Here is a 26,062-nt window from a genome sequence, read left to right on the forward strand (position 1 = left end):
CTCTGCTCCCTAGCTACCTACTGCATCCCTCTCCCTGGCAACTATCTGAGGTTGAACCACACTATTCACAACCTCAGTGTCATATTTCACGCCAAGATGAACTTTCAACCAGATGTCCATCACTAAGACCACCTGTTTCCATCTCTGTAACACCACCTGACTCCGACCCTTCCGCAGCTCATCTGCTGCTGAAACCTTAATCCGTGCCTTTGTTACCTCCAGACTTGGCTATTGTAATGCATTCCTTGCCAGTCTACCACATTGTACCTTCCATAAACTTGAAGTCATCCAAAAATCTGCTGCCCCTGTCCTTTCTTGCACCAATTCCTGTTCACCCATCACCCTGTGCTTGCCAGCCTACACTGACTCCTGGTTAAGCAACATTTTGATTTTAAAATTCTCATCCTTGTTTTCAAATTCCTGCATGGCCTGGCACCTCTCTATCTCTGTAATCTCCACCAGTGATACAACCCTCTGAGATATCTGTACTACTCTAATTCTAGCCTCTTGAGCACAACCGATTTTAGTTGCTCCACCATTGGTGACCTAAGCTCTGGAATTCCCTCCCTGCACCTCTCCGCCTTTCTAGCTTGCTTTCCTCCTTTAAGGCGCTCCTTAAAACCTACCTCTTTGACCAAGGTTTTGGTCATCTGCCCTAATATTGCCTTATGTGGCTGAGTCATATTTTGTTTTATAATGCCACTGTGAAGTGCCTTTGCATATTAATATATTAATATTGATACAAGTTGTTGCTATTGTTGATACTGGTTTAGGGGTAAATGTTGGTCAGGACACTGGGAGAACTCTCACACTCTTCAAAAAGTGCTATGGGATCTTTTAAATCCTCCTAAAAGGTCAGAGGGAACATTCAGTTCAACATCTCATTCAAAAGACTGTACTCCTTTCGTACTGCACTTAAATGTCAGCCTAGATTATGTGCTTACCTCTGGAGTGGGCCTTGAACCCACTAACCTAACTCAGAGATGAGAGGGCTACCGCTGAGCCACAACTAAAACCTACACAAAAATGGTAGAAACTCTTTTATACTTTAAAAACTGGCATCAAGGGCCTGTTGAAAAGGACCCTATAAGGCTACAGTCATTAGCAAGTTGCATGAGTATAGTAGCATTGATTCATGATTTCTTTTGGAAGAGAATCTAGGTTATTATTGAGTTGCTGTCTTGAGTTTGTGACATTTGCACAAAAATTGTTTTGTTACCTGAAACATTGCCAGAGGCACTGAATAAGTGTGTGCATTTTGAAATGCATCCATATTTTGAGGATCAGGCATCAGCTGTGTTGCTTGAGGTAGCTGAATTATTTGCTATTTGATTCTATAATAATAGATATTTATGCCCTTAAAACAGTCATGTGGTTGAACACTAAAACTAGCTATCAGTTTTCATCAGCTAACTATAGAATCACATAAAATATACAGCACAGAAACAGGTCATTCGGCCCAGTTAGTCTATCCTAGTTTATGCTCCACTCGTGTCTCCTCCCATTCCACCTACCTCTTTGCAGCCTTTCAGCATATCTTTGTATTCCCTTTTCTCTCATGTACTCATTTAGTTTCCTTTTGAAAGCATCCAAGCTATTTGCTCCAGCCAAGCTCCAGTCTCAGCTTCAACCATCAGTGTGAGGAATTCCTGACTTCTTTGTCACTAAGATTGTCCAATCAGCTGCCTCTGCCACTTCCCTCCGTTCCATAACCCACTGGGCCAAACTTCCTGTAAAGATTTCCCCTGCCCAAGCCCTGAACTCGTATCTTTCTCTAGTTATTCTCCTATTTCCCTTCATGCCCTCTCCAAGCTTATCATTCAGTATCATATGTGACTGTGACAAAGGTAAATTACCCCTCCTTTGACACAATTGACCACATCATCCTCTTCCAACGCCTCTGCACTGTCTCACAGTTAGTTGGAACCTCACACACCTGGCTCCTTTTTTGTCTATCTAATCGTAGCCAGTATCAATTGCAATGGCTTCTCTTCCCTCTCCCACAATGTTACCTTGGGTGTCCCTCGAGAACCTTCTCTTGGACCTGTCCTATTCCTTATCTACATGCTGCCCCTTGGGGACATCATCCAAAAATATGCATGCTGAGGACACCCTTTTCTACCTTACCACCACCTCTTTCAACCGCTCCACTTTTGCTAAATTATCAGACTGTTTTTCTGACATTCAGTACTCGATGAGCAGAATTAAATATTGGGAAGACTGAAGCCATTGTCTTCAGTCCCAGCCACAAATTCCGTTCCCTAGTTACCTACTCGATCCCTCTTCATGGCAACTGTCTGAGGCTGAACCAGACAGTTCTCAACCTGGGTGTCATATTTGACCCCAAGATGAGCTTCCGACTACATACCCGTGCCATCACTAAAACTACCTATTTCCATCTCGGTAACATCACCCGACTCTGCCCTTGCCTCAGCTCATCTGCTGCCAAAACCCTCATCTATGCCTTTGTTAAGTCTAGACTTGACAATTCCTGTACACTCCTGGCTGGCCTCCCACATTCTACCCTCGATAAAATTGAAGTCATCCAAAACTCTGTTGCCTGTGTCTTTACTCATACAAGTCTCGTTCACCCATCACCCCTGTGCTCACTGGCCTACATTGGCTCCCGGTCAAGCAATACCTCGATTTTACAATCCTCATCCTATTTTCAAATCTGTCCATGACCTCCACTGTCCCTATCTCTGTTATCTCCTCCAGTGCCACAACCCTCCTAGATATCTGCGCTCATCTAATTCTGGCCTCTTGAGCATCCCTGATATTAATTGAGCCACCACTGGTGGCCATGCCTTCCGCTGCCTAGACCCAAAGCTCTGGAATTCCCTCCCTAAACCTCTCTGTCTCTCTACCTTTCTTTCCTCCTTTAGACATTCCTTCAAACCTACCTCTTTGAAAAAGTTTTTGGCCATCTGCCCTATTATTGCCTTATGTGGCTCGGTGTCAAATTTTGCTTTATAATGCTCCTGTGAAGCACCTTGGCATGTTTTGTTACATTAAAGATGCTGTATAAATAAAAGTTGTTGTTATTTGCCTCAACCACTTCCGTGGTAGCGAGTATCACATTCTAATACTATTCCAGGAAAGGAAAAGCATATTCTTTGAGTAGAATGTTTAATGAAAGCACATCTTTTTATGTAAACTGTGCAGTTGACTTCGCACTGTGTAGTATTTTCAATCTAGACAATGCATCAGTGGTTTAGAAAAAAAACTATCAGTATAGCTGGCTCGCAAAGATGCTTAACCCAGTAATGGTGTTTGTAAATTCTGAGCTCCCACCTACTTGCTCAGGGCACAAAGAGCACTTTGGACAGTAGTAAGGGACGACAGCCACTGTAGAGTGGGTACTTAGCTAGTTTTATTTGATGCATCTGGTGCCATCTGGGATTCAGCATCAGTTAGTTAGTCACTGCGACAGGATACTAACCTTGTTCCTCTGTCAGTTTCCCCACTGCCAGTGGTTATCTGTCACACATATTAATGTTTCCATTCACTTCAATGGCCTCAGTCAGCAAAGCAGCCATGAATCCAACAATTGAAAATAAGCTTTGAGACTTGAACCAATGGTGATTTTGTTTTTGTAAAGCATCATTCCTTGAGATGTAATTTCTGTATGTTTTTACATGCAATAGATGCTTACCGGCTTGTTCAATGTCTCTTTTTGGTAAGCCACATATTCTATTGCTTTGAGCAGCTTTGGAAAACAAGAGTGATAAGCCAGATTGTAAGCATTTTGAAGAGCTCTCTTATGGTTCTGAAATAGCATGTATATGTTTTAACCAGTTTAAATGAGATGACTGGTCGGTAGAAGTACATGTCTATAAAACTGCACAGATATTGGCAGCATTTGAAGGCTTTGAAAGTGAACTATTGTTCCTCTTTCCAAGTTTACAAAAGTGATTAAAGTATAGTATGTTTTCTGATTGCAAAGATCTATTTTAAGACTTTGTACAAAGTGAATGTGGTTGTTACTAGAAGGACACAATAGAATAACCTCTGTTGCACTGTCACTCGTTTTTTTAAACTAAATTGGCATTGTGTAAGTTGTTCCAGAAAACAGATAGGAATTTGGGAAAAACATTGTGTCTCTGGTTAGGCATTGTTCATCAAAAGTCACTTGAAGCTCTCAGAAAAAACAAGCACATTGGTCCATGTACAAAATGTGACTGAACTTCAACAAAGCACTTTAGAAAGTCTAAACATGTGTAGCACTACAGCCATTGAAGGGTTAACATACATTCTCTTTGTGTTGGAAATTCATAAGAACTTTCAAGAAGCAAGGATAATACAGGGTGATCTGCTCTTAAGAGCAATTTTAATACTTAATGGATCCTTGCTTTTTCAAAGGATTTCATTTTACTCGTTTGAGCAAGCAATTACAGTATGTGTCATTCACTGAACTTGTATCATAAAGGAGTTTTATTCCCATTAGACCCTATGACTTTGATAGAAAAAAAAATAACTGCTTGTTTCCTCAAAATGAAGTACTTAAACCTGGATTGCTGTGAAGCAGTATAATTTAAATGGAAGCAACAGATTTACTAGGTTCTGCCCTACAATTATTCCTCCTTCATATGGCCAGCAGCATTCACAGTAGGGTGGGCTGTTTCACCTGTAGTGATAATATACTCATACTGCACAATAGTCACTGTGTTTGATCTTTACACAACCTTGTATTATCAAAACCACCACTATGCCGATGTCAGTCAGTTGCTCATTAGAAGATCTGCTTCTGCTCTGCGGGCTATAGAAGAAAGTCAGTGCCAGGATTTTTAACAGCCTTTTATTTATAGTTCATATTTCTCATTTCAGGAGCTTTCAAAGGTCCAGATTGAAATCAATCGAAATGAAAATGTATTGCTTTCTGTTACAACCGCTGTACTTACATCAGTTCTCTTTTTTTAACTTCTATTATTTACCCAATTTTCCCTCCTTTTTATGTATGTTAACTATTATAATTTACCCAATTTTCCCTCCTTTTTTAAGTATGTTGTTGCTTTCACCTGTTTGTGCCCTTCATCTTTCAGCTGAAAAAACAGGAACAAATCTGCTTTACAAGCTTCTGTGCTGCTGCAGTCAGAGCTGTTCTGTAATTGATTGATGAAAGGTGTACTTCTGCAAAGTGCACCAATGGTCCTGCCAATGTTTCTGCTCTTCACTCAAATCCTGACCAAAAGAGCTGGTGAAATACACTCAATAACAGAAGTTCAATTTGGTCTTTAAACTGAGATTACCCCTCCCAATTCCCTTTTGCTTAATAGATTCATTTTTAATGAGCCCTGCAATGGACAAGGGAATTACCATTTACATCTCATCCAATGTGTAACTGAAATTGATGGCAACCGAGATACCTCATCCGAATGGAGAAAACTTTTTGAGGTATTACAAACAAAATGGCAAGTTTGAATTTTGAGTTTAATAAGATTCTTACAATGGTTACAGTCAAAGTCAACCAAACCCATCTAACTTCCCTCAGTCCTCCTACCAGTTATCTTTTCTTCATGTACTTTGAGGCTAATAGGATGTAGTGTGGGCCAGGAGGAAACGAGACTGCTTTGCCATTTTCTTTCCATTTTGTGAGTTACAATGCGCACGTTTTACTGAGAATTGCTGAAGCTCCTTGGCCACCTGATTTCCAAATCAGGAAGTCTGATGACTCAAAGCTGGCCAGCATAAGTTTTAAAGCAGGGCTGTCCAACCTGCGGCCTGCGGGCCAAGATCCGGTCTGCCAAAACTTTCCATCCAGCTGCAGGTGTAAACTGTACTGGGGCTGTTCTTCATCCTCACCAGTGCTCTGTCATTGGAGATGAGAAATTTTCCACCGGCTTCTTCTTGAAGACCAGCTGTTAAAAAAGATTGCTGTCAGTTTCACAGCTGACAGCTGATGACAATGGGAACTGCCGTTTCCCAGCTTGAGACAGACTCGGGGTTTTTTAAAAGCCCTCCAGAAAACCCCAATACTGTCCGAGGTTGGGAAACAGCTGTTCCCGATGTCAGGACCTGTCAGGTATGAAACTGGCTTGAGATTTTTAAAAAGCTGGTCTGCTATCTGCTGAGCATACCTGCTCTCTGCAACTGCCAGAGAGAGAGAAAGAGTAAGAGGGGTGTCACAGAGAGAGAGAGAGGGGGGCAAAGAGAGAGAGAAAGGGAGACAAACAGAGAGAGAGAGTGGGGGCAGAGAGAGGGGGGCAGAGAGAGAGAGGGGCGGAGAGAGAGTGAACAAGATCACTCCTGACGGAATGACATCTATCCAGAATACACCACACCACTATAACAAGTGTGCGGGAAAGCATTGACTTCTTGTGCAAGCAAATAAATGCCAGGTTCCTCACTAAATCAGTGTCCAACATAGTGAAGAGAAAGTAAGTCAATAAAGTAAGTCTTCTCATTCAAAGCTTCTTCACAAAAATATACATTTGTTGCTGTTTTGATTAACAGCAAGATAATTTTTAATGCCTTTATCTTTCTGAAATAGTCTTATCGGCCCCCCATGTAAGACAAAAATTGTAATGTGGTCCTCCACGCAAAAAGGTTGAACAATTATGCAGTAAAGCAACATGACCAGTTGCCATACCTGACCAGAACATGTGAAGAAGACTGTTATATTTCATCACCATGACCTGATTACATGAATATACGAAGAGAGAATAGAAGTTATAAAACAAATCTGAAGTTCCAAAAACTCAAAGATATGAGGCCCAATTTTAACACAATGTTGGAATTGGGTGAGTGAGGACCCAAGTGGGCAGCAAACCGACCTGACCTTGAAAACATGAGGTCGAGGACATTTTAACTGCCAGGCGTTGTTTATTTGCTGCTGATCATTGGAAAGCAGCAGCTGGCTGATGGGCAAAAACACAATGTCAGGCGGCAGTAGGCGATCAGCAGCGCATGAAAGAGCAGACCCTAACCACTTAGGTACATCAACTGGGGAGCAGCCTATGGCAGGGAAGGCCTAAACATTCCGTGGTTTGGGATGGGGAACATTCCTGCTCAAGTGTCAGCCTCGGCTCAGTGTAGCACTATCGCCTCTGAGTCAGAAAGTTGTAGTTCAAGTTCCACTGCAGATACTTGAACACATAATCTAGGCTGATGCTTCAGTGCAGTACTGAGGGAGTGCTGCATTGTCAGAGGTGCTGTCTTTCTGAGGAAACGTTAAACCGAGGCTCTGTCTGCCCTCTCAAGTGGATGTAGAAGTTCCTCCGGGACTATTAAAAGAAGTGCAGAGGACTTGTCCTGGTGTCTTGGCCAACATTTATCCCTCAATCAAAACCTAAAACAGATTATTTGTTCATCCATTTCTTTGCTGTTTATGGGACCTTACTGTGCACAAATTGACTGTTGCATTTCCTACCATACAACAGTGACTACATTTCAAACATACTACATTGGCTGGAAAGTGCTTTGGGATGTCCTGGAATGCCATAAGGATAGAAGTTTTTCTTTTTCTGGCCCCACAATGGAAGTTTTAAAAAAAAGCATTTACCAGCTCAGAATTCCAGAATTCTCTTGCTGCTGGGTTGTCTTGGAGGGAAAATCATAACTGTTTTCCTGCTCACGTCCATGGTTGAAATAGCATTCGGGGCCAGATGATGATTTCAGAGCTCAATCTGCAAATTTAAACAAGAATCTCATCAGTTTTCAACTGGTGCCCTTCTCACCTGCTCAAAAGAGCAGGTTAAAATCCTAGCCTGTGGGTTCGGTTGGGACGTCAGAATATTTGTGATTAGTTATTTTCCAAAATATTTTCTAATAGAAATCTGGGGCTTTCTAATGTTTGGCTGATAGAGATCCCACGCAACTTGGATGATGTGCTTAACAAAAGAACAACATTTAAAAAAGACTTCAGAAAATATATGAATATTTAGCAAACAGTCTTTGCTAATGTCACAGCATTCTGTATCCAAATTCATGCTATGTTTACCTAAGCATTGCTGTTGCTAGTGGTTCCTTGAGGCAGAATGAGAGCAAAATGTAGATTTCATTTTACTAGAATATATTCTGTTTTCTGGCCTTGTTTTGTAGACAGCCCATCCATGCATATCAGCAATACAGTCGCGTCTATAGTAACCTGCCCATCTCTATCCAATCTGCAAGATCTTCCAGAAATTAAAAACTGCAACTTGTAAACAGCTTCACGCACACAAGCATGCATCTGTGCAGATGACAGGCTGGGGCTCTTTCCTCGAAGTCATCTAACAGAGGTCTTTAAAATTATGAAGGGGGGGTTTGATCAGGTAGACATAGAGAAGATGTTTCTACTTGTGGGAAGACCAAAACTATGAGCCATAAATGTAAGATAGTTACCAATAAATCCAATTGGGAATTCAGGAGCAATCTCTTTATCCAGAGAGTGGTTAGAATGTAGAACTCGCTACCACAAGGAATAGTTGAGGCAAGTAGCACAGATGCATTTAAAGGGAAACTGAATAAGCGTATGAGGAAGAAAGGAATCGAAGCATATCGGTTAGATGAAGAGCGGTGGAAAGAGGCTCATATGGAGCATGAATGCCTGCATAGATCAATTTGGCTGAATGGCCTGTTTCTGCACTGTAAATTCTGTGTAATCCTATGCATACCTGTTGCTACTCTGGAATCTGCCTTGCAGTGTAAATACAGTGGATTCCAGAGAAGTAGTAGCTACGACAAATAGAATTGCTGCTATTTCAAATGGTGGCTAAACTCAATTTTAAAAGGTTGGATTTGAATTAGACAGTGGTCCCGCTTGAAATCATTTGCCATGGCATAAAACTGGAAGTCTTCCTGCATAAATACAGTCCAAGATATGAAAGTGATTAGCCAAAATCAGGTGGTATATTTATTCATCAGAATAATATAGCCCTTTAAAATTTGACCCAGAACCCCTCTAAATGGCTGAAATATTGAAATCGGGTCATTGTGGAGCTCAGCACTTTCAGGACTATTATGTGTTCTCTCTTCAACACAGCCTCTTCCTCCAGTTCTCGTTTGTTTCTTTAAAGTAGTAAACCAGTATTAAAATATTATTTTACAGGAGACATTTGTGTTTCATAAAAATAATAATGATCTGAAGTTATTATTCTGATTAGAACTTCCTTATGCGCACCTTGTGCCTTATTCACCAATGGTTGATGTATCTCAGGTAAATCTAATATATAATAAATGATTCAAATGATATTCATTTATAAAGTAGTTTTCTAATTTAGTCATCTATTTCAAAATCTTAGAATGTCCAGTAGCAGCCTTAGCAATCGAACCATGGCAAAGGTTGTGAATGCTATGCTCCATTTCTCTAAACTTGTTCATTTGTGAAGATAAATTCTGACAAAATGACTTGTCGGTCACAGTATACAAGAGATGTATCACAATTGAACCTGTAATGAAATACCACATTGCTGTAAATTAACATGGACCTATCTGAAGTTTTTAGGGATAATAGATTTCTCAGGAGACTAGGCTCCTTATATATGCAGATTAGATCACAGATTGTGCAGTAGCTGAAGATTTGATGATTACTCTGGTGTTCCTTTAGATATTTTTTCAGTGCTTTGAACGTTTGAGAACTGTATTTCTGACCCTAAACGAAAGAAGATGACAATTAGACTTCATTTTATTCAGGATTCTTGTGCATGCACAATTGCCTCAGGTAAAGAAGTTTTGATAGGCAGGAGGGAGTTACAAGATGCTGATGTAATTGAGGTCTTTAAAGAACCTTAGTTATTGCTTGAAGGAGCAATGACTGGTGATATGATGTGCCCCAAGACTGTGTTACAGACTGTAACTCCATCCCAAATGTCTTATGTTGTTACAAAATGAAGATTTCGTAACCTTTAGACCAGCAGCAACTCCGTGGAGTTCTGTACTCCCTGGACCTTTCAAAGGTTTCAGCTCAAGTTCTATAAGGCTAAACATTTTCCCAATAATACAGTAATAATACAACTGTTCTGGTATATTATACTAGGAAGAAACAGATTTTAAAGCACTCTAGATGAAACATTTCCAATACTACTTTTCTAGTCGTTTCTTTTTGTTTTATTCTGTCTCAATTCCCTAATATCTCTGCAATTTTAATTCTAATTTTATTTTATATTTTACTTTTTAACGGTGTTCTCTTTTAAAAACATAAGATCTTACCTTTATTCTGTGCCTCCATGGTGACTGTCCCATCCTCATCTGGACGTGAAAGCCACTTCAGAAAAAAATTTAATTTTGATTGGCAGAAACCTAGTTACAAAGAAGGGTTTATGAGGCAATAGGAAGACAGAATATGAAATTTCACATTTTGAGAGTTTCAAACATGAGTAAAATAATTTATCAATCCATGGGTGTGGATGTTCTGAAACAGACCATCGTTGTTATTATTTTCTTTTAATTGCAGATTTAAGAGACTAAGACAAAATACATGTTCATGTATCTTCAATACTGTTTGGCCTTTATATATATATATATATTCTGGCAGTGATTTTGTACAGTTCAAGGAGAGGGAAGCAAGAATTTTTCAGAAGGGCACAGTAAGTTGCAATTCCTCTGTATCTTTGCCTTTTAGAAGAAGAGTACTGGAGGGATCCCAGGACTGTCAGGCAGTATTGGATGCACTTAGTACCCATCCAATAATGCCCCAAAACCACAATATCCAGACAACTGCCAGAGTAGCACTGCCTGTGGAGGCTTCACTTTACAATAAGACCTGTTACTGAGTTATGCCACAGCCTACAGCCCAACTTCATCAAAAGCACCAGACCACCAGTGGCTATTTAGATCACAGTCTCCCTGAACTTTTAACGCTACAATCATTTCAGGGGGGCATCAGCAACATTTGCCACTCAGTTATGCACATCTGAATTGAGTATTGTTTCTGAACAATGTAATCTCAGTCACATTAACAACAGTGTTACAGGGCACTGCAATCTTACAGTGGCAGGATTCTCAGATTGCATAAATTGCAGCCGTGCAGCCATATGTGGGACTGTGCTCAATACTACAACCTACATTAACAGCAGCATGCTTTGCACTTGCTTGTGGCCTGTTGCACCACATTGTGCAAGTAATTGTTTACTTCACTGGGTGCTGCCTTGATACTTCCATTTTCAGGTAGTCCACTGTTCCAGTGCTCTTTGATCCAGAAAGACAAGACTTGGGTTGAGGCCTGGAAGATCCAGACAATGATTTGCGCCAATGACTCGTGATTCCACAGCATAATGTGGTCACTGGTATAATGTGAAGCATTTATGCATCAAGGTAACAACTAAACAAACCAATAGTATGTTAAGGTGTGCCTTTGGTGTCTGGATTGATCTGGGATCATCCTAAATTATACTCTGGCTGGGGTCTCAAAGTTTGTGGTTGTTTGCTACAACTTGTCCTTATGAAGAGGCCTGATCATGGAAGCCCCGCAGCAGCAAAGGTATTGACAAGAGAAGGGTAGCTAAGATGTGATTTGGCAAAAGTGAACTGGAAAGAGCTATTTGAAGGTAAATCAGTGTTAGAGCAGTTGGATATATTCCAGAAGATAGTGAGGGTTCAGAACAAATATGTTCCCACAAAGAAAAAGAGTCGGACTCCCAAATCTAGATCCCCTGGATGTCAAAGAGAATACATATAGGATAATGCAAAAAAGGGAAGCTTACGTCAGATACCGAGAGCTCAATATTGCAGAAAGCCTAGAGGAGTATTGAAGGTGCAGGGGTGAAATTAAAAATGAAATTAGGAAAGCAGAGAGAGGGAGGGCATGAAAAAATATTGGTAAGTAAAATCAAGGGAAGTCCAAAGATGTTTTATAAATACACAAAGAGCAGGAGGATAACTAAGAAAAGAGTAGGGCCAAATCGAGACTTGTGTGTGGAAGTGAAAGACTTGGGCATGGTTCCTAATGAATAATTTGTGCCTGTCTTCTCAAAAGAGGGGAACTATGCCAACATTGTTTTGTAATGTAAGTTAACAGAAAATGCTGGAAATACACAGCAGGTCTATCCACATTTATAAAGAAAAAACTGAGTTAACATTTAGGGTGGACAACTGTTATCGGATAGATGCTCAGAAGTATGATGATATAGCTATCACTGAAACATGGCGTAAAGAAGGACAGGAATGAGAGCTCAACATTCCTGATTACAAGGCTTTCAGATGGAATTGAGAGGGGGATAAAAAAAGAGTGGGTTTTGCAATTTTGGTTAAAGAAATAATCACAGCTGTGAGAAGGGATGATATGCTAGAAGGATCATCAAATGGGGCCATATGGGTTCAACTGAGGAACAAAAAGGGGCAATCACATTGGGAGCATACTATAGACCCACTAACAGTCAGAGGGAAATAAAAAGCAAATAAGTAGGCGAAGTGCAAAAACAATGAGGCAGTAACAGTAGGGAATTTCAACTACCCTAATATTAGCTGGGATAAAATCAGTGTAAAAAGTATAGAGGGCATATATAAAGGTATAGAGCAGAATTCTTAAAATGCATTCAGGAGAGCCTTTTTACACATAACGTATCAAACCCAACAAGAAAAGGGGCAGTTCTGGACTTAGTTTTAGGAAATGAAGCTGGGCAAGTGGAAGGGGTATCAGAGGAGAGCATTTTGGTGGTAGAGAAAGTGGCAAGTTGGAACCAAAATTGGCAGGAAGCAAAGGGTAATGGTTGACAAGTATTTTTGTGACTGGAGGGCTATTTCCAGTGGGGTTCTGCAGGGCATATTACTCGGTCCCTTGCTTTTTGTGGTATATATCGATGATTTAGATTTAAATGTAGGGGGCATGGCTACGAAGTTTGCAGATGATACAAAATTTGGTAGTGTGATTGATAGTGAAGAAGAAACCTGGAGACTGCAGGAAGATATCAATGGACTGGTCACAGATCTAAAATGTTAACACTGTTTCTCTTGACACAGATGCTGCCAGACCTGCTGAGTATTTCTGGTACCTTCTGTTCTGATTTCAGATGCAGAGTAAACCTCCTTCTACTTCAGTCCACATGAGTCTAAACTTTGCTCAGCCTCAAGCTCACCATCTTTCCTCTACATAAGCTTGTTGGTTTAGTGCCAGTGTGCTGAATGATGGGCTGTTTAGTACTGTGGATGCTGACCCACTGGGAACTGTGATATAATTGTTCAAACTCATCTCACACATTGACTTTTGATTAAAAAAAATAAAAAGAACTATTTTGCTGTGGGACCTATCTAATGTGTATTATATTGCTCTAAAATGACATTAGAAATACAAGTGTAAAGAGTTGTAAACGTATTATGAACAAGCAGATGCCTTGAAAGCTGAAAAGGGTACAATGTATTGAAAGAGTTGAGATAAGTTTTTGTTTGTTTTCTGAACAAAATGAAGTGACTGTTTTACAGTTGTTTGGTCTAATGCTAGCTAATGTCAATCCTTTCATAGTGTTCAGCACCTGAAAGTATAACTGGTGAGTAGCTGCTTCATCTTATTATCCATAAGATGGATTCCTGCAAACAAAAACTCAATTTGGAACAGCAAGGATCAATATACATAACTGTTAGTTTTCCCTTGGTAATGTGAGGAATCCCTCAGGAAACTTATCTTAATTTAGCTGCCCATGCTTTCTCACGTTGTATTCCTTTCTTGGCACTACTATTGTACTATACCCTGAAGACTGAACAGAAAGGAACATTTTTGAGCACTCCATCATAGGCAGATCTGATATGGTAGTCCTTATTTGAGCACGTCCTTCTTTTTAAACCAGAACAGTGTAAACATTAAAATAAAGGTTTCTATATAGATAACAAAGACCTGTGAGCAAGTTTGAGGACTATAAACTAATGGAGGCTTCTGATGTGAGATTAGATTAGTTCCTTTGAATTCATTCCTTGACGTATAACAATAATAATTAATTTTTGTTTAATTTCAGAGATCCTTGTCATTTTGGGAATGTTCCTGCATCTCAGTGTGTTGCTGAATGATGTTCAAAAATAACAATTGCTATTGCATTACTTTATGATATCGTTTTTACTGTTAAGAGATTAGAATTTGCAGAAAATCACAGAGATTTCACATATAGTGTATATCCTCTAAAACAAGCTGCTGTTAACCCCATATGCCTTGTTCAGTTGGAAATTGGTTTGCTTTATGCTGCTTCCCATCTGTCTATCAAGGCATGAATAATACCTTCTTATCTCTACAAAAATAATTTCCTATATTTCAACTAAACTTGTTCATTAGACACTGGATTCTAATAACAGTCGGGCTTCTGAACTGTGTCCGCATTGGTGGTCTGTGATCGGTGCTTGAAAAGGAAGCAGAGAAAATCAGAGGGAGACTCTCATGAGGTTCTCTCACACACATCAGCATGATGCTGCTGGAGACAGCCACCTTTCTTGGGGATGGCATGTGTGCAGAGAGAGATCTAAGAAAGGGGAAAAGAGATTTGAAACTGTATAAGAAGCAAACAAAGGAATTTTGTTAAAAAATCCAAACATTTAACAGTTTAGAATTATATGAAATACTAAAAAAAATTCTATTTAGGCTGATGGTTTTTTTGATATGTTTGGTGCAAAATACACAACAGGAACACATAGACCCACAAATAAGGCAAAACCTCTTTAACAGTGTAAAGACAGAGCTCAGTTCTGAAACCTGAGCCTATTTGCACATTTGTGCATATTTCTTTTCATGCCATTTTCCTACTGCTTTTAAATGATTCACACAGTATTCTTTGTTAGCACCTTTCCCTGGAGATTTGAGTGTTGTCTATATTCGTTTTTCCAGTTGCTGTATCTGAATTGTTTTTATCCATATGAAATGAATGATTAGAATATATACATAACTAATATTAAAAAGTTTCCCGGAATAACATCCTGTGGCCACCCTTATTAATATAAATAGCATATTTGGCCGAGGAAGTGTTCAAGGTACACCTGGTGCAGCAGCCATTCCCATTTAAATGTGTGGATTATGGTGAGTACAAATGCACAGGTATATATTTAGATTTATAGTTTGATTTATGTTAATATTTCTATATTATGAAATTCACAGACACATGTTCTAAATCAGCTGTCTTCATGTGCAGACACCTCATGGACACGTTAGCTTTTTTCATGATATGTTCAAAGCATTTTAGGAACGTGCAAAGCCTAATTTTGGCAGTAGATAAGCATAGGGATGTGAAAACGATGAGGCTTCTTAAAAGCTATGTTCGTAGTCCTGACTTCCCATTATGCTGAAGTTGACTTTTAAGTTAGCAAGGAAGATTCATTGGTTTCAGGAGTGTGGAGTAGATGCTGGTTCAAATGCGACATGAATTTGGAGCCTCTGATCATCAATATGTACACATACGGTAGTTTATAAACCAATAATTTAAAAATAATGGTAGAAAGAAAACTCTTGAACTAAATTTAATGAAACCTTTATTCTTCTTGCTGCTGTAGATTTTCCACTGGATAAGTTAAAGGGAATGTTCAAATTTGTTCAGTCTTACGATCAGGTGAGGAGGGGTCACAAGGCTCACCTCTGGTCCTTCCCCTTATTTGACTGCAACAGAGTTTATTCCTTTTTTAAACAGTGCATGTGCTTACCATTTCAGTGAGTGTTTTACCTTTCATCTTTGTGGTGATCATAAAAGAACCAATCGGACAGGTTTTCTTGACTTTGAACAATAAAGAAGTGAGTTTATTATACTTAAAAGGCTAAACCCGATCTAAATAAAATTATGCTACACTTTCATTCACACACACAAATAGATTACAGAGTGGATGAAGAATAGATTTTGTGTTTAATTAGAGTCCAGAACAAATAAAAATAATAGTCTGTGGTCTTCCGGTTGAATTCATGGTCCTGAAGTTCTGCATTGATAGTTGTTCTTGGAGACAGTTGAGCAGAGGGCTTCCTTCTCAGTGTCTTTGTCTTGGATCTAGCAGCCGGCAGCTAGGCTTTGCATGCCGCACCAGGTCATCTGGAGAGAGAGAGAGAGAGAGAGAAAGAGAGATAGCCCTTCTGGCTTCTGCACAGATTGAGTCAATGGCTTGTCTGCTAGTCCAAGGGAAACTCTCAGCTTTCACAGAGACGGACAGATGGATGACTGTCTGAGTGTATTCTCTGGTACCTTCCAATGAGATTCAAGTTTAGGAATTGCCATCTCTCAAGCCTCATGGTGCCATTCTTCTCCCCTGGATGGGTTTGCCCTTTCAGTGTTAATGTCCCAGGATGTCTTTGAATGTCTTGCGAATGAAAGCAATCTCAGGTAGTTCAATCAATAGGGCAAGCCATTGTTTTGGGTACAGGCTAATCAGACATGTGTCTCTACTTTTTATGCCTTGGAATGTGCAAGATTTACAAATGCAAATGGTGGTGGCCATTTTTAGCTGTGGCAAAGTATTTGTAAAAGTTGTCTGTTGTGTTCCAGCTTTCCTTCTCTTTTTAATGTAAGTTTTCAGTTGATGAATTAAAAATTCTCATTTGGCACAGCATGTTTTCTTGACATCAGACATGGTCTTATCCGTTAAGACAAGGTTGTGCATATGTTTGGAAAATTACGATAGGGTCAATTTAGGGAGATATTAATGAGGATAATCTCTTGCTGGTATTATCTGCCTTTCAATTGTACACATTCAGAATTCTTTACATTATATTCATGCACTTTACATAGTTAGGTCTTTATTTTATATCACTTTCTAATAAGGATGATGAACTAGCACCAGAATAAATTAACGATGCATCAATCCCTTATTTTTGGTTCTATCCAACAGATGTGTTTTTGACCTTGCCCACGTTTGTACAGGGTGTGTAGGATACATCTCTAAGGCATCCGATTGTAATCCAAAATAACTTATCTTCAGCTATATAAATCAATGGCGAAACCACATTTAGAATATTATGCACAATTTAAGCATCCAGCTGCAAAAAAAATCACTGCTTTAAATGACTGCTCAGAGAGAAGCAATCAGGATAATTCTTGCATTTCGTTGTAAATTATGCGAGGAGACTCTGAGACCTGAATTATTTGGGAAGAAATGTGATTCAGGTTTTTAAAATAATCAGTAAATATAAGCAGATTACTCACTTGGAGCATGAGAGAAGAAACAATAGATACAGGTTTAAAATTATTGATATGGGGAACAGACGAGCAGCAAAAGATTTTCTGCTACGTAAATTAACTTTCAAAAAATGAGCTAGTTAAATATCTGTTACTGAAGGGATTGAAAGTTGGAGGGATATGATGTTCAACTGCACAAGGAGCACAGTGCTTCCAATGCTGCTTGGATCATGGGAATGTGGTATAAAAATAAAAATAAATAGTCAAGTGTGATTAATGGATGTTTAAGTATAGGGAGATATTATGGAATTTTGCTCAATTGTCTTTGGAGTCAGGGAGAATATTTCTTTTACTACTTCCCGTCAACAAGTTAAAATGGTAAACTGGAATTCATGGTGGACCAATGCCTGATGGGCGATTTGATCTTTTCCAGTTACACATGGACAGTTTTTGCCTCATTCTCACCTGGAAGCATTGAGGTGAAAATTGCAAAGAAAGCCCCTCTGAGTCACTGATGGAGAGCTGCTTCTGATTTCAGTGGCCAGTGTTCTCACCTGAAACAGGCACAAATATGGGTCAACTCATATGTCAGGACTTCAGATCCCATTTTTGTTTCCACCTGTACTGCCATCACTTATTCCTCAAGCTGCCCATAAACCACAGGTGGTACGGGATCAGGAGGTAGTCATTTGCAGCATTATTTAAGAAAATAACATAAGAAATAGGAGCAGGCATAGACCATATGACACCCTCGAGTCTGATCCACCATTCAATGCAATCATGGCTGATATTCTGCCTGAACTCCACTTTACTGCCTGCTTCCCATATCCCTTGATACCCTGAGAGATCAAAAATCTATCTGTCCCAGTCTTGAATATATTCAATGATGGAGCATCTACAGCCTTCTGGGATAGAGAATTCCAAAGATTCACAACCCTCTGAGTGATTAAATTTCTCCTCTTCTCAGTCTTAAATGATCGACTCCTTATTCTGAGGCTGCGTCCCTGTGTTTAGATTTATTAGATTTAGAGATACAGCACTGAAACAGGCCCTTCGGCCCACCGAGTCTGTGCCGACCATTAACCACCCATTTATACTAATCCTACACTAATCCCATATTCCTACCACATCCTCACCTGTCCCTATATTCCTCTACCACCAACCTATACTAGTGACAATTTATGATGGCCAATTCACCTATCAACCTGCAAGTCTTTTGGCTGTGGGAGGAAACCGGAGCACCCGGAGGAAACCCACGCAGACACAGGGAGAACTTGCAAACTCCACACAGGCAGTACCCAGAACTGAACCCGGGTCGCTGGAGCTGTGAGGCTGCGGTGCTAACCACTGCGCCACTGTGCCGTTCTAGATTCTCCAGCCATGGGAAACAACTTCTTGGTGTCTACCCCCATCAAGCCCCTTTAGAATCTTGTATGTTTCAATGAGATCATCTCTCATTCTTCTAAACTCCAGAGAGTATCGGCTCAATTTACTCAGCCTCTCATCATAGAACAACCCTCTCATCCCATAATTAATCCAGTGAACCTTCGATGTACTGTCTCCAAGGAAAGTATATCCTTCCATGGATATGGAGAGCAAAATTGCACTCAGTACTCCAAGTGTGGTCTCACCAGAGCCCTGTACAATTGTAGCAAGTCTTCCTTGTTCTTGTACTCCAATTCCCTTGCAATAAAGGCCAACATGCCATTTGTCTTCCTAATCACTTGCTGTACCTGCAAGTTTTCTGTGTTCTTTGAACGAATGCACCCAAGTATCTCCGAACATCAACATTTAAAAGTTTCACATCTTTTCAAAAATGTTCTGCTTTTCTGTTCTTATTACCAAAGTGAATGATCTCACACTTCCCTACATGACACTCCATCTGTCACCTTGTTGCCCACTCACTTAATCTATCTATATCTCCTTGCAGCCTCTTTGTGTCCTCACAGCTTATATTCTCACCTAACTTTATATCGTTAATACACCTGGATACATTACTCTCTGTCTCTTCGGCTATTTTATCTGCAGTCTCTGGTGTGCTTTCAGCTTTAAATGCTTTGATTATTTCATCTCCTTGCTTGAAATTGTGTGGAAACTCGATGCATGCACCCATTTCCTGCAAGGTGCTGCTGCTGGCCTATGGCAATCAGCTGCCCAGGTGGATGTCTTGCCTTCCCAAATGGTGAGCTTCTTATCAGCAGCACAATTAATGCTGGTAGCTCACCCTTAAAATGAATCTGGCCTCCTATTATTGTTATAAGTGAGCCATAATGTCATGTTAGTTTTTTCAGTTTGATGATATTACAAAACAAAAGCATGGTAGCAAATATGTTGTATATCTGTATAGAAGGATGACTGTAGAAATGGGAATGGAATAGTAATGATTGGAAAAACATAGCAGTATACTTAAGCAGTAAACAGAGTATGTACTCAAAGTTTCACAGGATCAATCTGTGAAAGCCTCAGTTCTGTAAATTCAAATTTCATTGTTCTGGTCTAAGTTGGAAAGAGCACTCTGTTAGGTTCTCTTTCTTTTGTAATAGAAAACCGAGTGATGTCTAACAGTATTTCTTCGTAACATGTTTGTTAGCCTAGATGATGAGGACTTTTTTTTAACTCAGTGAGTTGTTAGAATCTGGAATGCACTGCTGAAAGAGTGGTGGAAGCAGATTCAATCATAAATTTCAAAAGGGAGTTGGATATATACTTTGAAGTGAAAAAATTGCAGAGCTATGTAGAAAGAATAGGTGAATAGGACTAATTGGAGAGCTCTTTCAAAGAGACAGCACAGGTACAATGGGCTGAATGGCCTCCTATCCTATATCTATCATTCTGTGAAAGATCAAGATATTAGTCTGATGATGTAATGTACATTATTATGATTATCTTTCAGGTATAGTAACATGTTAGTTTAAGCAAATGCAGACTTAAATTCTAGTGCCAATAACATTACTATCCCTGAATTGTAATTTTCAATTTGGCTTACAAGATTTGACTTTCTGCAAATTTTTAAAGGTTTTAACTTTGCTTATACAAGCCTCCTGGGGCTTAAATTGTTGTTGTATTTGCTTTTGTTGTGCAAAAGCCTACATAACTGTAATTTCCTTATAACCACTATGGCCACGTAACTGCGGCTTAAAAGAGAGAATCTTACTATCCCTTTTAAAAGTCAAATTGTAAAAATTATGATCGTTTTTATTAAGCCTTCTAAAATAATGTTGTTAAATAGTGTTGATGACATTACTGGGGTGCAATGGCTTGAAGATCAACTGAATCCAACAATGTTTGAGGGGCGAATTACTATAGGCTGAATTTTACAGAACCCCGGACATCGTGGGTTGTAGCGGGGTGGGGTAGGGGGCCGGAAAATGCGTCCGGCAGAGGCCTTATACGATCCTCAATGCCCGGAAGGCCCGGCCCGATATTGCCGGCGGCGACGATGCCTTGTGGCGGCACACCCCCCAGACGCTTGGCACAGGAGCAAAGTTTACATATGTAAATAAATTTAAATAAAGGAATTGCACTCTCACCGTCCGTCACGGAGCAATATCGGTGACCGGCACTCCCATGTCTTTGGATCCTTGTCCGGGGATTTGAGGCGTAAGACTGGTGGGGAGGGGGGAGCAGGTAAGTTGTTCAGTGTGTGAGGTGGGGGAGTATCGTCAGATCCATTTCGTTGGTGAAGGGGATGGTGGGAAGGGGTAAAGTTTAAAGTTTATGAACTTTGGGGGGGGCAAGGTCAGGTGCACAAGTTAAGTGTTTTAGGGTGGTGGGGGGGGAAGAGGACAGGTAATTAATTCCATGGTTATTGGGGAGGAGTGGGAGAGGGTCAGCATCAATTTACTTTATTTTTTAGCATCACTTTCTCTTTAAATATTTTAATTGCAATGCAGGGCTCGAAGCCCTTTAAAAATGCCTCAGCGCCTGCGTAAAGGCAGCTGACGCCACTGCCAGGGACGGACTGCCCGCCCGCTCCACGTCATCAGGTGGGCGGTCCGCCCCGGCCATTTAAATGAGCCGCCGCGCTCAATAACGTGGCAGCTCCGCAACATGCAGTCTGTGCAGGTGGACCACCATTGCTAACGTCCACCGCCGCTTTTGGTGGTGGAAATGTAAAATGCAACCGTATATATATATATATCTCGCCTATATATAGTTGCTCTAGCTTTGTGGCTGTATTTCTAACAACAAAATTCAATTCCCTACCAATCAATCTTAATAACGCCATCAAGACAGTAACCCTGATAAAACAGGATACTGTCTTCATGAAATTTCATTTACACATTAATTTCTATTTTAATTATCGTGCCATTTAAACATTTTGAATCCAGTATTGATTAGTGGTGTTCTGTGGATTGAATTAGATGTAGGCTGGTTTTCCCATCTTATGTCATCTATTTGTTTATAAATAAAGAGATGTGGGTGCTTTAATAGTAGAAAGAAAGTTACTGAGCTGTGAGATAAGTAATGACTAAGACTGAGCGGGAGGACCAACAACAACAACTTGCATTTATATAGCATCTCAACGAATGGGAGGCCAACTAGCAGATGATTTGAGGGTGGAGTGACAAAGGCATAGATGAGGCTTCAGTGACAGGATGGGATGAACTAGGGTCAGGGGTGGGTGATGTTATGGAGGTGGTAGTAGATAGTCTGTGTGATGGAGAGTATATAGGCTCTGGAAGTTCAGCTAAGGTTATGAACAGTTTTGGTTCAGTTTGAGACAATGGATGGTGGTGGGGACGGGTAGGATGGAATCAATGTGAAGGTTACAGAGTTTGTAGTGGAGACCAGAGATGAGACATTCAGTCTTCCCAATGTCCAGCTGGATGAAATTGCAGCGCATGTAAGATTTGATATCAGACAAGGGGAGGAATCTTATGCTGTTCCCCATGGTGGTGGTGGGGGCGGGGGGGTGGGGGGTTCTCAACACCTTCCTGCTTCCACCAAAATTTAGTCTGTGGTGGGAAGGCCTGTGAACGGCCTTCCCGCCCCACCGCCAATTGTGTCCTTTAACTGGGCAATTAACCCCCAATTAAGGGTCTTTTCTCACCGCAGGCGCAATTAGCCGTGCGGCAGGCAGCCCAGTTGCCGCACGGGGAGCACGGCACGGAAAACTGTGCAGGCCACTTCTAGGCTCCGGGGGTGCGGTTAGGGGGGGGGTGCCTCGTTTAAAGGTACAGTGCCTGAACGAGGGACACAGCATCAGGAAAGGGGGGGCCTGCTGAAAGCCCCTGCCACCCTGACCTACCTAAGGCCTGGTTCCAGCGATGGTCCTTGGTCTCCGGTAGGTGCACCTCTTGCAGCAGCCTTTGCTTCTGCAGTTGTACTGCAACTGCCGGCCTCTGATTGGCTGGCAGCTCTCCAAGGGCGGGACTTCCAGTGACAGGATCCTTTAGCCTGTGGTAGGCTCACCGCTGTCCATTTAAATGCCTGATTGGCACGAGATTTGGCGGGCCTTCTGGAGAAGAGGCGACGCAGGGATCTTAGCATCGCTTTTTACAGACATCGAGAGCCCCGTCACCAGCATAAGATTCCCCCCTGAGAAGTCTGACAAGCTAAAGGCATTGGAGGGGTCACAAGAACTGTTGGAGAGGTAGAGCTGGGTGTTTTTAACATACATGTCATCAAGGGGCAGCATGTAGATGGGGAAGCGAAGGGGACCAAAAATAGATGGTTGGGGAGCTTCAGAGGTAGTTGTGCCTTCACAAAGATTTTAAAACTGGGTTTTCAACATCGGCCACTTTGTCAGATTATCGCTTCTGCACAAAAGTTAATTATTCACAAGTTTTGTCACTTTATACCTGCATTTGAAATAATGTTACGAGAGATTCCTTACTTGTATTTCCAAATGGTAGTCACAAGCCGTTCTAATCTGTTAATTCTGAAGATTCATCATGATGGTTTTGTAAAAATATACTTTGCAGATCAATTAGATACAATTTGTATCATCACTTACGTGAGCCATTTCTTTCAGTCTAAACCCCTTGGCACAGGGACTCTGCATGCCTGGAGCAAAAACATACCTTGGAAGAAAAAGTCTCCAATGGGAAAATTATTGCTGCAGAAATAGCCTGAAAGAAAGAACTTGCATTTGGATAGCACCTTATTTTGCTCCTCAGATTTGTTCCAAGGTGCTTCCACATATAGCAAATTGCTTATATTGCAGTATTGTTGCTGTGTATAAGACAAACTTATACTTGGGACAACCACTAGAAACATCAGACCGAACTCTTCAGATTGACAGTTAAGAAATTTATCAGCACCTTTCTGTCTCCTGCAATGTACTGTTGTTTTGATAGCTATGTAGAATAGAATAGTATCATAGAAAGTTTAAGGCACAGAAAGAGGCCACTTGGCCCATCATGTCTTTGCCAGCAAATAAACGATCCACCTATTCTAATCCCACCTTCCAGCATTTGGTCCATAGCCCTGCAGATTACTATTATTATTATTATATATAGACATGAATAAATGTTACCCCTTTCCTATCCTGAGTGGTGTGAAACAGGGCTGTGTTCTCGCACCCACACTTTTTGGGATTTTCTTCTCCCTGCTGCTTTCACATGCGTTCAAATCCTCTGAAGAAGGAATTTTCCTCCACACAAGATCAGGGGGCAGGTTGTTCAACCTTGCCCGTCTAAGAGCGAAGTCCAAAGTACGGAAAGTCCTCATCAGAGAACTCCTCTTTGCTGACGATGCTGCTTTAACATCTCACACTGAAGAATGCCTGCAGAGTCTCATCGACAGGTTTGCGTCTGCCTGCAATGAATTTGGCCTAACCATCAGCCTCAAGAAAACGAACATCATGGGGCAGGATGTCAGAAATGCTCCATCCATCAATATTGGCGACCACGCTCTGGAAGTGGTTCCAAGAGTTCACCTACCTAGGCTCAACTATCACCAGTAACCTGTCTCTAGATGCAGAAATCAACAAGCGCATGGGTAAGGCTTCCACTGCTATGTCCAGACTGGCCAAGAGAGTGTGGGAAAATGGCGCACTGACACGGAACACAAAAGTCAGAGTGTATCAGGCCTGTGTCCTCAGTACCTTGCTCTATGGCAGCGAGGCCTGGACAACGTATGCCAGCCAAGAGCGACGTCTCAATTCATTCCATCTTCGCTGCCTTCGGAGAATACTTGGCATCAGGTGGCAGGACTATATCTCCAACACAGAAGTCCTTGAAGCGGCCAACACCCCCAGCTTATACACACTACTGAGTCAGCGGCGCTTGAGATGGCTTGACCATGTGAGCCGCATGGAAGATGGCAGGATCCCCAAAGACACATTGTACAGCGAGCTCGCCACTGGTATCAGACCCACCGGCTGTCCATGTCTCCGTTATAAAGACGTCTGCAAACGCGACATGAAATCGTGTGACATTGATCACAAGTCGTGGGAGTCAGTTGCCAGCATTCGCCAGAACTGGCGGGCAGCCATAAAGACAGGGCTAAATTGTGGCGAGTCGAAGAGACTTAGTAGTTGGCAGGAAAAAAGACAGAGGCGCAAGGGGAGAGCCAACTGTGCAACAGCCCCAACAAACAAATTTCTCTGCAGCACCTGTGGAAGAGCCTGTCACTCCAGAATTGGCCTTTATAGCCACTCCAGGCGCTGCTTCACAAACCACTGACCACCTCCAGGCGCGTATCCATTGTCTCTCGAGATAAGGAGGCCCAAAAGAAAGAAAATAAATGTTTACATGCAGTAAGCTCAGTAAGCTGCTGACAGTTCTGTAGACCTTTTACTTATAAGCCGACCAATGTTTGAATCAAAGAATGGAAAGGATTTATACAAGCTCGTAATCAAGGAAAAGAAGGGACTGGAGCTAATAGCGTCCTTGTCCAATTCCTTATCGATGCTGCTCAAATAATATAAATTCTAGTATCTGTTAATGCAGTATTCAAAAATAATTTGTTGTATAACTGCTCTCGTGCACTGCAGCTGGATAGTACATGAAATTATATCTGTCTTGATTCATTACACTAAAACACAGCACAGAAAATTGGGCCCCACAGCCTGTAATTTAGGACTATAAACCAAAGTACTGATTTATCATTGATGTGCTACCATAAGACTTTAGACCATTTATTTCCTCCACTGCCCCCACCCCCACCCCTCAACTTTGAGGTACATAGTAGAGTGGGCTTAGTTTATATTCTGAATATGGAGGCAAGGGTTTGAACCTGACGAAAGAATAAGTTTGGGTGACCACCACTAATTGCAATTGTTCAGAAGCACTGATGGATCAAAGTCTCGTTCTATTTATTTAGTGTTGGACTTTAGTTACCAGCAAAACTCCAAACAGTTTTATTGTGTTTGCTTTGATGTTGATAATGTGGAAACACTCCAAAATAGTAATATCAGTCTATGGAAAATTCAGTTTTGAGAATAAACTGCATCTTGATAGACTGTAATGCTGCACTAACTAGGCCATTATGGAAGGGACCCTTAGGTAAATTATATTTTAATTCCAAAGGCAATTTTTGGGCAAATATGAACAAACTGGCATATACTCTGGGTTGCCTATAAAGTGTTTATCAATAACGTTTCTTCTCGAATAACTGAACGAAAACAATTGCAAATTATCGAAATGCATTCTGCTGGAGGTTGGCCTGTAACTTAGCTTGGTGGAGGAGCTCAGAATCCTTACTGTGTACTATGGTGAATAAATAAGATTAGTAGGCCAGTGAAATCTATTGTGTTTGTTTTAATTATATTGATGTGTTGCAGTTCATTTTCAGATTTTTTGACATTAGCTAACAAAAGTAGACTACACGCCATTCTGAAGCATTAAGTTGAGTTCAATAGGCTAGGCAGGTGATTATCTGAGCAGTGAGGGCGGCCCCACAAGCCTCATTGATCATTCTGATCACCTGCACTACTTTAAATTACTTGTAGATGGCACAAGAAGAAAGTGAACTTTGGAGAACTACAGAATCAACTGATGCTTTGAAGGTGAATATTTTGCATTCTACCAATCGTCTAAAAGAAAATTCTTCTCAAATACTTGCTAAACCCCTGCCACCTGAAGAGAATAGAAGAATGTCGGGTAAAGCAGGTCTCCACATTAATTGTATAT

The 26,062-nt window shown here is 40.9% G+C and overlaps 1 protein-coding gene and 1 long non-coding RNA gene across 12 annotated transcripts in view; one reads left to right on the plus strand and one right to left on the minus strand.

Moving 5' to 3' along the window:
* fhit (fragile histidine triad diadenosine triphosphatase) overlaps positions 1 to 26,062 on the plus strand; it is a 1,297,392-nt gene that overhangs the window by 788,495 nt on the left and 482,835 nt on the right. The gene's annotated exons all lie outside the window — the stretch shown is intronic.
* On the minus strand, positions 15,621 to 20,670 carry LOC137380057 (uncharacterized). Its single transcript, XR_010976962.1, has 3 exons — positions 20,513 to 20,670; positions 17,448 to 17,536; positions 15,621 to 15,902 (listed from the first exon to the last, which is right to left on the minus strand). It is a non-coding gene; the product is annotated as an uncharacterized lncRNA (long non-coding RNA).

This window comes from Heterodontus francisci, chromosome 19 (genome assembly GCF_036365525.1).
Source record: "Heterodontus francisci isolate sHetFra1 chromosome 19, sHetFra1.hap1, whole genome shotgun sequence".
NCBI lineage: Eukaryota > Metazoa > Chordata > Chondrichthyes > Heterodontiformes > Heterodontidae > Heterodontus > Heterodontus francisci.